The sequence below is a fragment of the Emys orbicularis genome, chromosome 7 (assembly GCF_028017835.1).
Source record: "Emys orbicularis isolate rEmyOrb1 chromosome 7, rEmyOrb1.hap1, whole genome shotgun sequence".
NCBI classification, from domain to species: Eukaryota; Metazoa; Chordata; order Testudines; family Emydidae; genus Emys; species Emys orbicularis.
The window spans coordinates 44,432,538-44,444,548 of record NC_088689.1 but is presented as its reverse complement, the minus strand read 5'-3'; the positions used below and the strand labels follow the sequence as shown (position 1 = coordinate 44,444,548).

The 12,011-nt window shown below is 42.8% G+C and overlaps 1 protein-coding gene across 1 annotated transcript in view; it reads left to right on the top strand.

Annotated features, from left to right (window-relative positions):
* Positions 1 to 12,011, top strand: part of COL13A1 (collagen type XIII alpha 1 chain) — a 159,284-nt gene that overhangs the window by 11,385 nt on the left and 135,888 nt on the right. The gene's annotated exons all lie outside the window — the stretch shown is intronic.

Genomic DNA, 12,011 nt, shown 5'->3' with positions numbered 1-12,011 from the left:
ATTTATCCCATCTCACCTTGAAAGCTTTCCTAATGTACTGCAGTATTGGGTTATAATGATACATATAATATAATAAACCTGCATATGGAATGTATAAGTTCATACATACAGGTTTGGTTACTTATTCATTATATAAATAATAAATCTGTATGACAGAAACTCATGAGAACACCAATATCCACACACCCAATGTGTGCAATAAAATAGACAACCAAGTGTGTTCTTATGCTGTCTGTCTGCATGCCTCTGAGACAGTGACCTTTAAAACCCACGGAATTATACAGGTAGCTGAGGCATCTTGTAAAATTACAACCCTTGACGTATAGAAATAAGTCTATATTTTATGGCTTTGTTCAGTCATGCTTGTTTCCAATTCCAAAGGATTGTGTAAATACTTCCTCTGATGTAGTTTTAATACAATAGGTGAAAAAAAATTATGGAAAACCCATTCATGAGCTGAATTTTATTCCATCATCATGAGTCATGCAGTCTTCTTTGTCATCTTATAATAAAGTATACTAAGTACAGAGGAAATAGAGAGGTGGGGGGTTGTTTTATTTTTAAAGAACAATAGCACTGGTCTGTGATGGGAATGAACCAAAACCCAGTGTCCAAACACTCCTGAACTTTGGAACTTTATTACAGACCAGGCCCTTTTCCACAATGGTACAACAGGTTCAATTTATGTTTAGTTTAAAAGACAATTCAAATTAAACATAAATTAGATGGACTGGTCATTATCTCTCTTTATCTACGCTGTATAGCAGAGATGGGTGAAGCAGTTCAAATCAAATAGGAATCCCTCAGCCTAAATCTCTTTCCAAAACTCAGATTAAAATTTAGTTGAACCATTGTTGAGTTTCAAAAAAGTTCCACTAATTTTTCCTGTCATTAGCCTACAACTTCATGCATTGCTCGACCCCCACGTTATTGCCATGACTTGACATATAAGAGCTGAAATACCACAAGAAACAATTTTCTTATGATATTTCTGGAGCAGCCGAAAGCAGGGACCTTGGAATTTGAGTTCAGAATAGAAAAAAAATAGATTAATACATTATTAGGCCAGAATGGATCATTATGATCAACTACTCTGACCTCCTGTATAACACATGTCATAGAATGTCACCCAAGAATTCCTGCCTCAAGCCCATGAGGTCAGCTGAAGGTAGCTAAGACCCTTGTGAAGTGGTGACAGCAACAATGGCAGGCTTGTCATAGGATTTGGGTGGCTACTCATTCCATGCAGTTCTCAGTGTCTTCTGAAAAGATAGCCTTGATTCCAAGGAGAGATGAATATTTCTTAGACCTTAGAACTTAATTGAAGGTGGGGATGATGATTTCTCATTGCGCGTTGCACCGCTCTGTCCAAAGGCACAGATGCTCTTTGCAAAATTCCCTTCAGTCAGCCTCCTGATTCAATGGGTGAAATTTAGCCATGTTTCAAAACAGGTGGCCCAGCTGGCAGAGCCTTGGTTGACGCCAACCTGTGCATATGTGCTGCTTCAGTGTGGTCCATAATCCAGGTGGAGACCTTGGAAATCATTTCACCCTTGACATTTTTTTCTGATGCCTGAGATGTCTGAGGGCTAGACACAATCTGGAGTCCTAGACAGTGTGACCCTTGTGGGGAGTCTGAGGCTATCACAAGCATGGAAGAGAATCAATATGTTGCAAGCACTCGGTATAAGCCCCTTCCTCCCCAGCCAGCCCATTCCAAGGCCTGTAAACAAGCACACATAATCTCCCTTGCTGAAAATAAATGTTTATCAAAAGTGACATTTGAGTATAACCACAATTCCGAGTCCAACTTGTTGCATGGTACAGAAGGGAAAAGGAAATCAAATCCATTTGCTGAACTTCTCAGTACAGGATATAAAGGTCCTGGACAGTCAGAGAAGGGTCACACATACAGTAGGAGGGGTCCACAGCTCTAGGGCATGAGAGGTTTGTTTGTGAACTTAAACAATTTGAAGGCGGAGAGTAGGGAAGCAGAGAGGATGTATAAGTGTGTAACTATGTCTCAGTTATCTGGGTATTCATGATAAGAATAACAAGAATAGCACGGTCAGGAAAACAACAAGGTTTTTTTGGTTTTATATATAGAAAACAATAAGGAAATATATGTTTCCTAAAACTGGGAAGTTGATACTTCAAATCATTCATGCTTTGTTTGGGTGTGACCACCTATGAATGGAGTGTCATTGCTGGGTCACTGTGTTTTTAAAAAAACAAGGAGTCCGGTGGCACCTTAAAGACTAACAGATTTATTTGGGCATAAGCTTTCGTGGGTCAAAAACCCACGTCTTCAGATGTGTTTTTAAAGATTGTAGGACATAATAGCAAGTCTCTTAGTGCTCAAGGCATGTGCATTCAGGTTAACAGCACGAGCTTTGGTTATTTCAAACTAGATTCCTTGGATGAGATTAATATCCCATGAGCCCTTTCATGTTCCTGTAATCTGCCAGGCTTCTCTGGTACCAGACTGCCTGAAACAGGTTTACTGTATATCCTGAGATAGACCCAAGTATCCACAAAACATATGGTAGCTGTTGGGCTCTTCCCACTACAAACCTTAACCATTAGGGATGAACAAACCTTGGGAACTATTTCTGGGTTTGCAAAACTACCTCAGGTATTTGAATTATTTTTTCCTGTAATTTAAACCAATGATTTTTCAAAGGAGATATGATGTTTAAAAATGGATGGGCGGGCAAACATTGAATGCTTCAGGTGCACTTTGAAGAAAACCCCACATATTACCACAACTGGTGTTTATATGAAACTAGAATGAAAACAATATCTGTGCAAGTATCAGACTAGTTCGGCTGGCAGCTGAGCATGTATAGCCTACGAATTGTGGTAATGATGATGACACAGATTAATTGAATTACGGTAGAGTTTACGATGTGCCTGACACTCTCTAAGCGTATATTAAGACTAAGTTCCTGCCACAAAGAGCTCAGAGTATAGGCTCTTTAAGGAACCACAACTCAGTACCGAAAGGAAAAATGAAGAATTTACTGACCAGCCCAGAAGAGCAAAGATTGCAGTCCTAAACACTGGTGATGCGACACTCAAGAATAGACAAACAAACTATCCATGCCCTGTCATACTGACACATACCAGGCCATCAAAATAACAAGGACTATCATACACTCAAGGTCACCTGCCATATCTCTCTCCTTAAGATGCTACAGAGATCTCTTATCCTAACCTCCTTCTGAAAAAGTGAGGAATACCCTCACATTCAGGACTACATCTACCCTAACCCTACCTTAGCTGAGATGAGCTGTTCTCTTCCTGACTATACCATCTCAGAATATTCAACAAACTAAAGTCCAAGGATTTGTTTAGTGACCGCATCCTATCAGCAGATGCCCGTGTTCATTTCTCGGGAGTGGAAGTGACGCCATGTCTTGAGAAAGCCCCCTTCAGATTTCTGAGCAGGATTTTGGATCATCTAAAGAACAGACCATAGTCAAAGATCCATCCCAGGTTTTGATCTGAGGCCATTGCTTGCTGGGCAAGACTTTGGAGCTGTGTTAGGACAGTGCACATGCAGAGCAGAGATGTTAAATAAAGTTCATGGTTATTAGAAGAGAGCCACAACCAGAACCTCAAATCCAAACTCATTTGAATTTGGATTGCCCATGGATTTGATCCCTAAGTATGAACCTGACTACAGTGTGGTCAGATACAAAACTGGCCGGGGCTTATTTTCCAGCAGTGATTTGGATGTGGTTGAAATCTCTTGCAGACTGCTTGAGATGACCGAAGTCTCTCAAGGACAGCTGATTTCCCCAGGTTCCTGCCATTTGGTACCACACTGTCATGAGAACAACTTGTTAGATTGCAGTATCACTGAATGCAAATGTAAACCCTCCTAATCTAACCTCAGCATGATCCAGATTTGAAACTTGTCTCCTTAGACCATCCCTTATAGCTATCTACTGTACCTCAATCCTGAATCTCAGTGCTTGGATTCAAGGAGCTCTGAGTGATGGAAACACAGCCAAGAACCCCCCCTCTCCCCCAAAAGAGCAGGTTGGCACAAGTGGCTGGCCTGTATATCTCACATATGTCATTTATTTTTATCATTTTTATTATAATTTTTTTATTTTCTTCTCTTCTGCTCCTATTTTCACTATTCCTTTGTATTTGTTTTACGCTCTGCTGGCTCTCTGCTTCAGTTTTCAACATAATTTTTATTGGATTGAAGATTTGTCTTCAAGCAGAATCCCAGTTCAAAATATTTTAGTTTTATCAAACTTTTGAGAACATGAGTGGGTTCAAAATAAGGCAAAGTTGAGTTTTCCATCACTCTAAGTAGCAGATTATTATTATTTGTATTGCTCTAAACCGGGATTAGGATCTCATTGTGCTAGGCACTGTACATGCATATACTGAAAAGCTGGTCCCTGCCTGTCAGTCTATCAGTAGCTAAAAGTTCAGGCTGCCTCATGGATGTAATATGTAAAGTCAGGTGTATAAAAAAGCTGAAAAAGTCTGAAAATGTAAAAATTTGATGGCAACAGACTGTGAATCCCAGTGATGACTGAACCTGGTAATATTCTGAACAAAAAGAGCTCTCAGCCATGCTTGTAGATGTTTCCATTGCTCTACACTGACTCAACAAGACATTTTAGGTTTCAGTGTGATGTTTGGGGTTATTGTGTATGCTGGTTGTGTTGTTGTGTGGGTAGTTTTGAAGAACTGTGGCAGTTGGGACAAGTAATCATGATCTGTGCAGTCTCCCTCATGTAGAGTAAAGGTGATGATTAGTTGAGTTTCCTCTGATATCAAAGGACTCTTGGCATGGCATAGATACATGCCTTCCTTTGGCACAGGTGCAATTTGTAAAGTCAAAATGGCTGAGAACTTAAAAATTGGGCAATAAGAGACCACAAAACCTAGTGATGATTCAGCCTGGTGATAGTCTGAACAAAAAGAGCTTTGAACCATGCTAGTATCTGCTTCCATTGCTTCACACTGACTCTTCAGATACTTTAGGCTTCAGAATGACATTCCTGGAATCTTGTTATATAGCTGACCGGGGACAACAGGTGGCTACAAGACAGAGATAGCGAGGAAGGGGACACAAGGTAAGAGTGAGACAATTGTTACAAGTAGCGATCACAAATAATAAGGAGGTAGGGTTGGTTTTGTTTGTTTGTGGGGATATTGAATTTGAAAGCTGATGGACCAGTTAGTAATGGTGGAAAGCTTAGGACTGTGACCTGACTTTAGGAAGAACTCTATAGTAATAGAGAGTACTCACACTTCTGACTCCAGAGGAGGGTTGCATAATCTGTGTCCGACTGCAGCAACCTGACACCACCCTGCTGTCAGTTACATGAGCCAGGCGTTGGCACAGCCTGATAAAATGATTTCACCATCTGTCAAATGAAAGAGCTCCTGTGAGAAATGTCTTCTGGACCCTTTGAGTCCTGGGAATTCTCTAACGTAATTTCTTCCTCAGTTCTCATGAAAGTCCTTGCACAGCCATAGCCCCTCAGGAAGACTACAAGAAAGGAAGATAATGTGCCTCTTTCTTTCAGATTTCACACTTACTGACAGGGGCCACCAGAGCCTTGAATTGCTGTTAATATTTGTCTTCTTGCATTGTAGTCAGTGATGGCAAAGCTAGACAGGGGGTTCTGCCTCTCTCCAAACTCACAGCACACTGAGCCAGTGGGGACAGTAGGATTTAGTCCAGAAGCTCCACTTTCCAGGACGGAATCAGGATGAGACCCCTGTAACGCCTTTGGAAAAGTGGTATGGCAGGTGACATACTGGGACTCTCTTCACTCTCCTTCCCCTACCTATAGCGACTTCTCTCCTCTAGGCCCACGTCTCTTGGCATGGCTGCAGCTGGGATCCTCTTAACTTAAGGAGAACAGAAAGGAATCTCATTGGATTTATCCAGGCCACAGGTTGCAGTCTAGAATATGTCACCCAGCACTGGCACAAGCCAACTGGCAGAAAGCAACAGGATTTCCCATTTCCCCCTATCTCCCCACCCCTGCTCTTTTTCCTTGCCTGACAGCAGTAAAGAGGAGGGGATATCAGGTTTTTCTAAGTACAGAACTTTGCATTTCTTCTTACTGCATGACTATGCAGGAGAGCAAGGGGGAGTAAAACCACTCCCTGCTCAGTCACATTAGCCCTCCCCTCATCATGGCTCCAGGCACAAAGGGGAGGAGAGCAGAGGCTGAAGATCTGGTACTACCCCTCCCCAAGCAGAAGGGTGAGTTGATGATTGAACCTTGGCTCGACCCCCATAACATGCTGGTGAGCAGGGCTGAGCCAGCATGAAGGGGAAAGCAAGCTGCACCCAGTAGTGGGTTGCGGTATATACTTCCCCCAGGAACCCTTCACTAAAGGGAAGCTGTAGCAATATGGGGAATTTGTCTTTGAACAGCTTGTGAATTCTGTTTGGTACTGGGGACTTTCTATGTGTTTCTATGTTACAAGGCAAACTCCATTTTGAACATGGGGCTCGCTTGCCTTCTCTGATGTGTTTTGCCTCTATATTGATCTAAAACCCACAAGAGAAACTCTTTCACTTGGTACAGGGCTAACATTGGAAGGTCATTAAATATTGATGATCATCCATTCAAATGGAGCAAGCCTTGGACAAAGAGATGGGTACTGCCTGAGGCAAATCAAGTTTTCAAGTCTGAATTCTGGGGGGGAGGTAACTAAGCAACAGACAGGGCCGGCTCTGGCTTTTTTGCTGCCCCAAGCAAAAAAAAAAAAAAATCGGGGCAGCCAGAATGGCAAAGCAAAAACAAACAAACAAAACAAACCGGAGCGGCAAAGCAGGGGGGAAAAAAAAGCCTGTGGGGCGGCCGGAGCCAGGGTGCAGGGGGACTCCCTGCGCTGCAGACGTGCCCTGGCTAGCGGGGGTTGGGGGAGGGAGCAGGGGGAGAGAGAGTAGGGGGGCGGCCAGGGCTTCAGCGGGGCGCTCGCCACGCGGCCCCAACCACCGCGCCGCCTGCCGCAAGGGCTCCGCGCCGCTCCAGTTGGCAGGGAGGGAAGGACGCGGGCTGCCCTGCCGGGCTTGCTACAGACCTGGCACTGGCTGGGGCAGACGGAACGCGCAGCCCGCTCCCAGCAGGGCGCTCCCCTCCTCCAGGCCGCCGCCCCCTACAGGGCAGCCGGATCGGCGAACAAAACAAAACAAAACAAAAAGCGGCCGTGCCACCCTAGGATTGGGCGGAATGCCGCCCCGTAGAATCTGCCACCCCAAGCATGAGCTTGCTCGGCTGGTGCCTGGAGCTGGCCCTGGCAACAGATCACCTAGTGGGGGATTTTGATCACCTAATAATGCTGATATGGGGTCACCTGACAAAGAGGACTGGAGATTATAAAAGAGAGGGTGTCTCATTGCTACTTTAGAGACAGTGAGAGAAAGGAGAAAAAGCAAAAAGCTGTCTGAAGGAGTGAGAGGACACTGAATGTTCTGGAAAAGAGTCCATGTGTAGGAGGGAAAGGGAGAGAAGAAGGAACCTGGATTCCTTGAAAGGCTCTGCCCTAAACCCAAAGAATGTTAAAGAGAGGGAAGGAAACTGAGGCAGAATGCCTCCTGGAGCTCCTTGGTTGCTCTGGTGGAAATCAGACCATGACACCCCTGTAAGAGGTGCAGCAGGTAGAAGCTCACTTGCAGGGGCAAGATGTGGTGGAAAGTGGTGGGGACAAGATATGGCTCCACCTACCATCTGCTCCTCCCCCCTCCCTTTTCTGGCAAGGTGCTTTATGGGTGTGTGGTGTGTGTGTGAGGGGGGAAGCAACTCAATAGCAGCCCCAGTACTTGCCCAAACACAGGGGCTACAATTCTGGTTGGCTCTTTTGTGGTCCAAACAAAGGGAGGCTCTTTACTCCTTCCCCCATGTACACTGTGTGGCTGTCTAAGCCGAGACCACCATTTCCCCCTCCCTTTTTACTTCAGCAAAATTCCTGGCGATGTCCATGGAATTCTGCCCCCTACTCGTGTCAGTTATACCCTTATGCCAACCGATGCTCCTGCTGGGGCAGCACAGCTCTTCCCTAGCCCTCCCAAAGGGCTTGAACTAAATGCCACAATCTAGCTCCATGAAAGGACTTTAGCATTTGGAAGCCAGAAGGGGGATTGGGGGGGGGGGGAGGGTAGCAGCAGAAGATGTGGGACTCTGCAAGGCTCTTTCTCATTGCCCTTGATAATGCTATAACACACTGATCTAAGTTACAGCCAAAGAAAAATACACTTTGGAGGTCAGCGTCCTTCACAGAACCCTATACACCTGTCACGATGGCAGGGAAGTGGGAGGAATCTAGTCCTACTCCTTTTACACAGGACAAGTGTTCCAGCGGTGTAATGCCAAGTCAGCATGGAGACCCTTCACTCCATTCTTTTCCATCCACTGGCCCAGGTCACATGATTCAGGCCTGACGCAAAGTGCTCCCTCCCTCCATCAGTGCTGGGAGTCACGCCAGTGTCAGCAGTTCCTAGAGCTTTACTCAGTGGATCTATATTGGAGTCAGTCTCCATCCCTCCCCTCACCTGCCAGGACCCTTTGAAATGTGTGGGGGGTTTATTTATTGTTGTTGTTTTTAACTCTGTCCTTTTTTGTCCTGTTAGGAGAACTAGCTCAGGCACAGCATGACAGATACTAGTGCTCCTGAGCGGCCTGTGAGATTAAAGGCCTGGAAACCAGCTGAACTCTTGGGTTTGGCTTGTAGGGCACGGGGGTGTAGAAAAGTTTTGAGATTCTTGGAGGTGGGGGAGATGAAAAGGAGTGGTCTGACTATTTAAATGCAGGGGCTCTGTTGAGAGGAAGTGTGATTCGTCAGTTTGTCTGGGTCGGGGCCACTGAGAAGTGCTAGCAGGGTTTGTAACTAGATATGCCATCCCCTACAGTTCCTACAGCCATACCTGCCTCACAGACACAGCTCTCTGGGCTCATCCAAGCACAGATGGAGAGAGGAGAGCTCCTGCACCAATGACAGGGGGCTGGGTGTGTTTGTGGGTCTGCAGGCCTGTGCTCCTAATTGTGTGTAATACATACTAGTATAGATTCGTGACTGGCTGGGATTCGGACAACCTATGTTCAACCACTCTCTGAGATCAAAGGGAATGGGGTCTTTGGTCCTGAACACTTGCTGGGACAGAAGCTGTACGCTTGCAATACCAGCAATGTGTAATGCTGTACTGAGAAGGGCTGTAGATTTAGCTTTCAGACAGGTTGGAGGATTATTTGACAATGTTTTCAACACGTCACAATAATGAAGTTTTAATTGATTATGTGATTACGTCTTGTCGCCTTTCATCTGTTGTATGTTTTAATATTTGCTGGTTTTAACGTTGCTATTTGTGAGGCACTTAGACTACTATGGCTGTTTTCATCTTCAAAGAACAATACAAATGTTAATCAATCACACAGCACGCCTGGGCAGTAGGGAAGTAGAATGAGGCAGGAAACAGTTTTCTCATCCCGCAAGAATTTTCAAGATTTCAAAAAAAAATTCTGTCCCAAATTGGGACGAAAAATTAAAATCTTGAATGTTTGGAATTAAAAAATCTTGGATCAGGTCAATTCAAATGTTTCCACTCTGATTTCAAGCCTTTTATTTTTACATTTTTTTAAATTATAAATTAACAAATATTGAAATGAAAAGTTATTTCAAACTGAAAAATGAAACTTCCATGTAATCAATTTTGAAACTTTTTTCAATTTTTTTTCAAACTGGGAAATTCGTCAAAACCACCTCTTTCTCCCAAAAAGTTTTGGTTTTGACAATTGGCATTTTCTGATGAAAAAATGTTTCATCAAAAAAATTCCCAATCAGCTCTGTGTATAAGTACTTACAGATGGGGAAACTGTGCCTCAGAGGTTAAATGACTTTCCAGGATGAGTCAGTGAATTATGGCATAGCCCAGTTTGGAACTCAGCAGTTCCTGGTCGGACCAGTAGACACCACTGGCTCTTGCCATTCCTGGAAAGTGCCACACTTTAAAAATGACTTAGCAGCATCAGAAAAGCTGATTAGCTAGCAGGAGCACCTTGTGGGTGCAACACATCTGGAAAGTTATAGCACAGTAATTGTTTAAATATTTTTTCCTTACTTTACTATATAATAACTCTGCTTGGAAATTATTATATGATTCACTCAAATTTAAATCTGTTTTCTTATCAACATTTTTTGCCCTCCATTTTATCCACACACTCTGGTCTGTGGGGTTTTTCATGCACACTGGGCTGCTGACAGTATTATAAATAGGTTGGGGATTGTTTGGTTTAGAAATACTGTTGAATCATTTGTTTTGAAAATATAAACACACAATGAATTCCATGGACTCTGCAAATGAGTAGATGTGAGTGAACAATTTACAAAGAACTATTTATTTAGTAATTTAACCCCTTTTCTGTTAGTGAATTAATAGACTGCAGCTTAGTCAATATTCAGAACTGTTTGATGAGTAAATGAACAAATTTCAGCCTATTGCTTATTGTGATTATTCCTTCAAGGATTTGATATCCAAAATTCAATACTTAAACTGTGCGATTGGTCAGCCAAATCATGTTATTGTTTCTGTTTCTGAGTGGTTGGCCAAACCTTTGTAAATATCTTCAACTCAAACCAAAATACATTGAAGTCAATGGGACTCTCTTTCTGTTGACTTCAGTGGGCTTTAGATCAGGTCCAAAAAAGAATTTCGTTTCACCATAAAATAAATGAGCTCATAATTAAAAAATCTCAGGTCAAAACTTGCTTTCCAATGATTCTCTAAACTTTTCCCATCTCATGAATATTTGTGAAAAGTGAGTTAACAGGCTGTAAAACAGTCAAAGTGAAATTCTACTTTGAAGTTGCGAACATGCTGGTAAATGTTTTCCCCACTATTTGCCCAGCTCTGATTATGAAGAAATGAAGGTGAGTCCAATTCTGAACCTCCTGCTTTTAAATTAGAATTAAATCAGTTAAATATTATAAGCAGACATAGATGAGATTCAAAACGCTGGATCTGAAAACTTCTAGGCACTGGGGATATTTGTGTTTATTTATCTAAGCTAGTTGTATGCTCATAATCTGAGCATTGCATTGTGCATTTCCTTTTAGCCATTTTAGTATTTGTATTTTAATTAAATTGAGCTATCCTCAATTTCTTATATTATTGGAGGCAATAAATAGGACTTGATCAGCCTTCTTTATTTTAAACCTTTTATTTTAAAACATCTAGATTATGGATGGGATTTTCAAAAGCACTGAGTGTTAGCCTAATTCTGTTCTCATTGAATTCAATGGGAGTTTTACCACTGAATTCAGTGGGAACAAAGTTAGGCCAATGCCATGTAATTTTGAAAATCCCACTAGGTATCTCCTTTGACTCTTCTCTAATTCTTCCCATCACTTATTGTCTAGAAATGTTTCCCTGCCCACACTCATATCTCTAATAATTTCTAATTTCATAAGGAGGAATAAGATTAAGATAGTAGTTTAGTACATGTGAAGTCATTTCAGTGAGTCTGAGCAACATGAGTAGCAAAATGTGGATATAATCTATTTTACTGTGTAGTACACATGTTACGCAGTGATCTGGGGAGGCGTATTTGTATGTATGAGCTTTGTGCCATGTATGTGGAATTCCCCCTGATCTGCAGCAGCTGGAAGAAGCCTCTGTACCTGAACTCCTGGGGCCAATTCCTCAGCTGGTGCTAATCAGGATGGCTCCACTGAAGTCATTGGAGCTATGTTGATTTATACCAACTAGTGATCTGGCCCTGATCTTTTCCATTTCCAGCAAGACTGAATCCAAAGATCATGTCAATTTATAAAATGACTCCAAACAAGTAGAGACACAAGGTGGGTGAGGTCATATATTTTACTGGACCAACTTCTGTTGGTGGAAGGGATGAGCTTTCAAACTTCACAGTCTGGTAAAGGAAACTAGAATTTCCAAGCTTAATACAAGGTGGGACAGATTGTTAAGCATCAGTGGTTCACATATGTTGTAAGAGACCACTTAA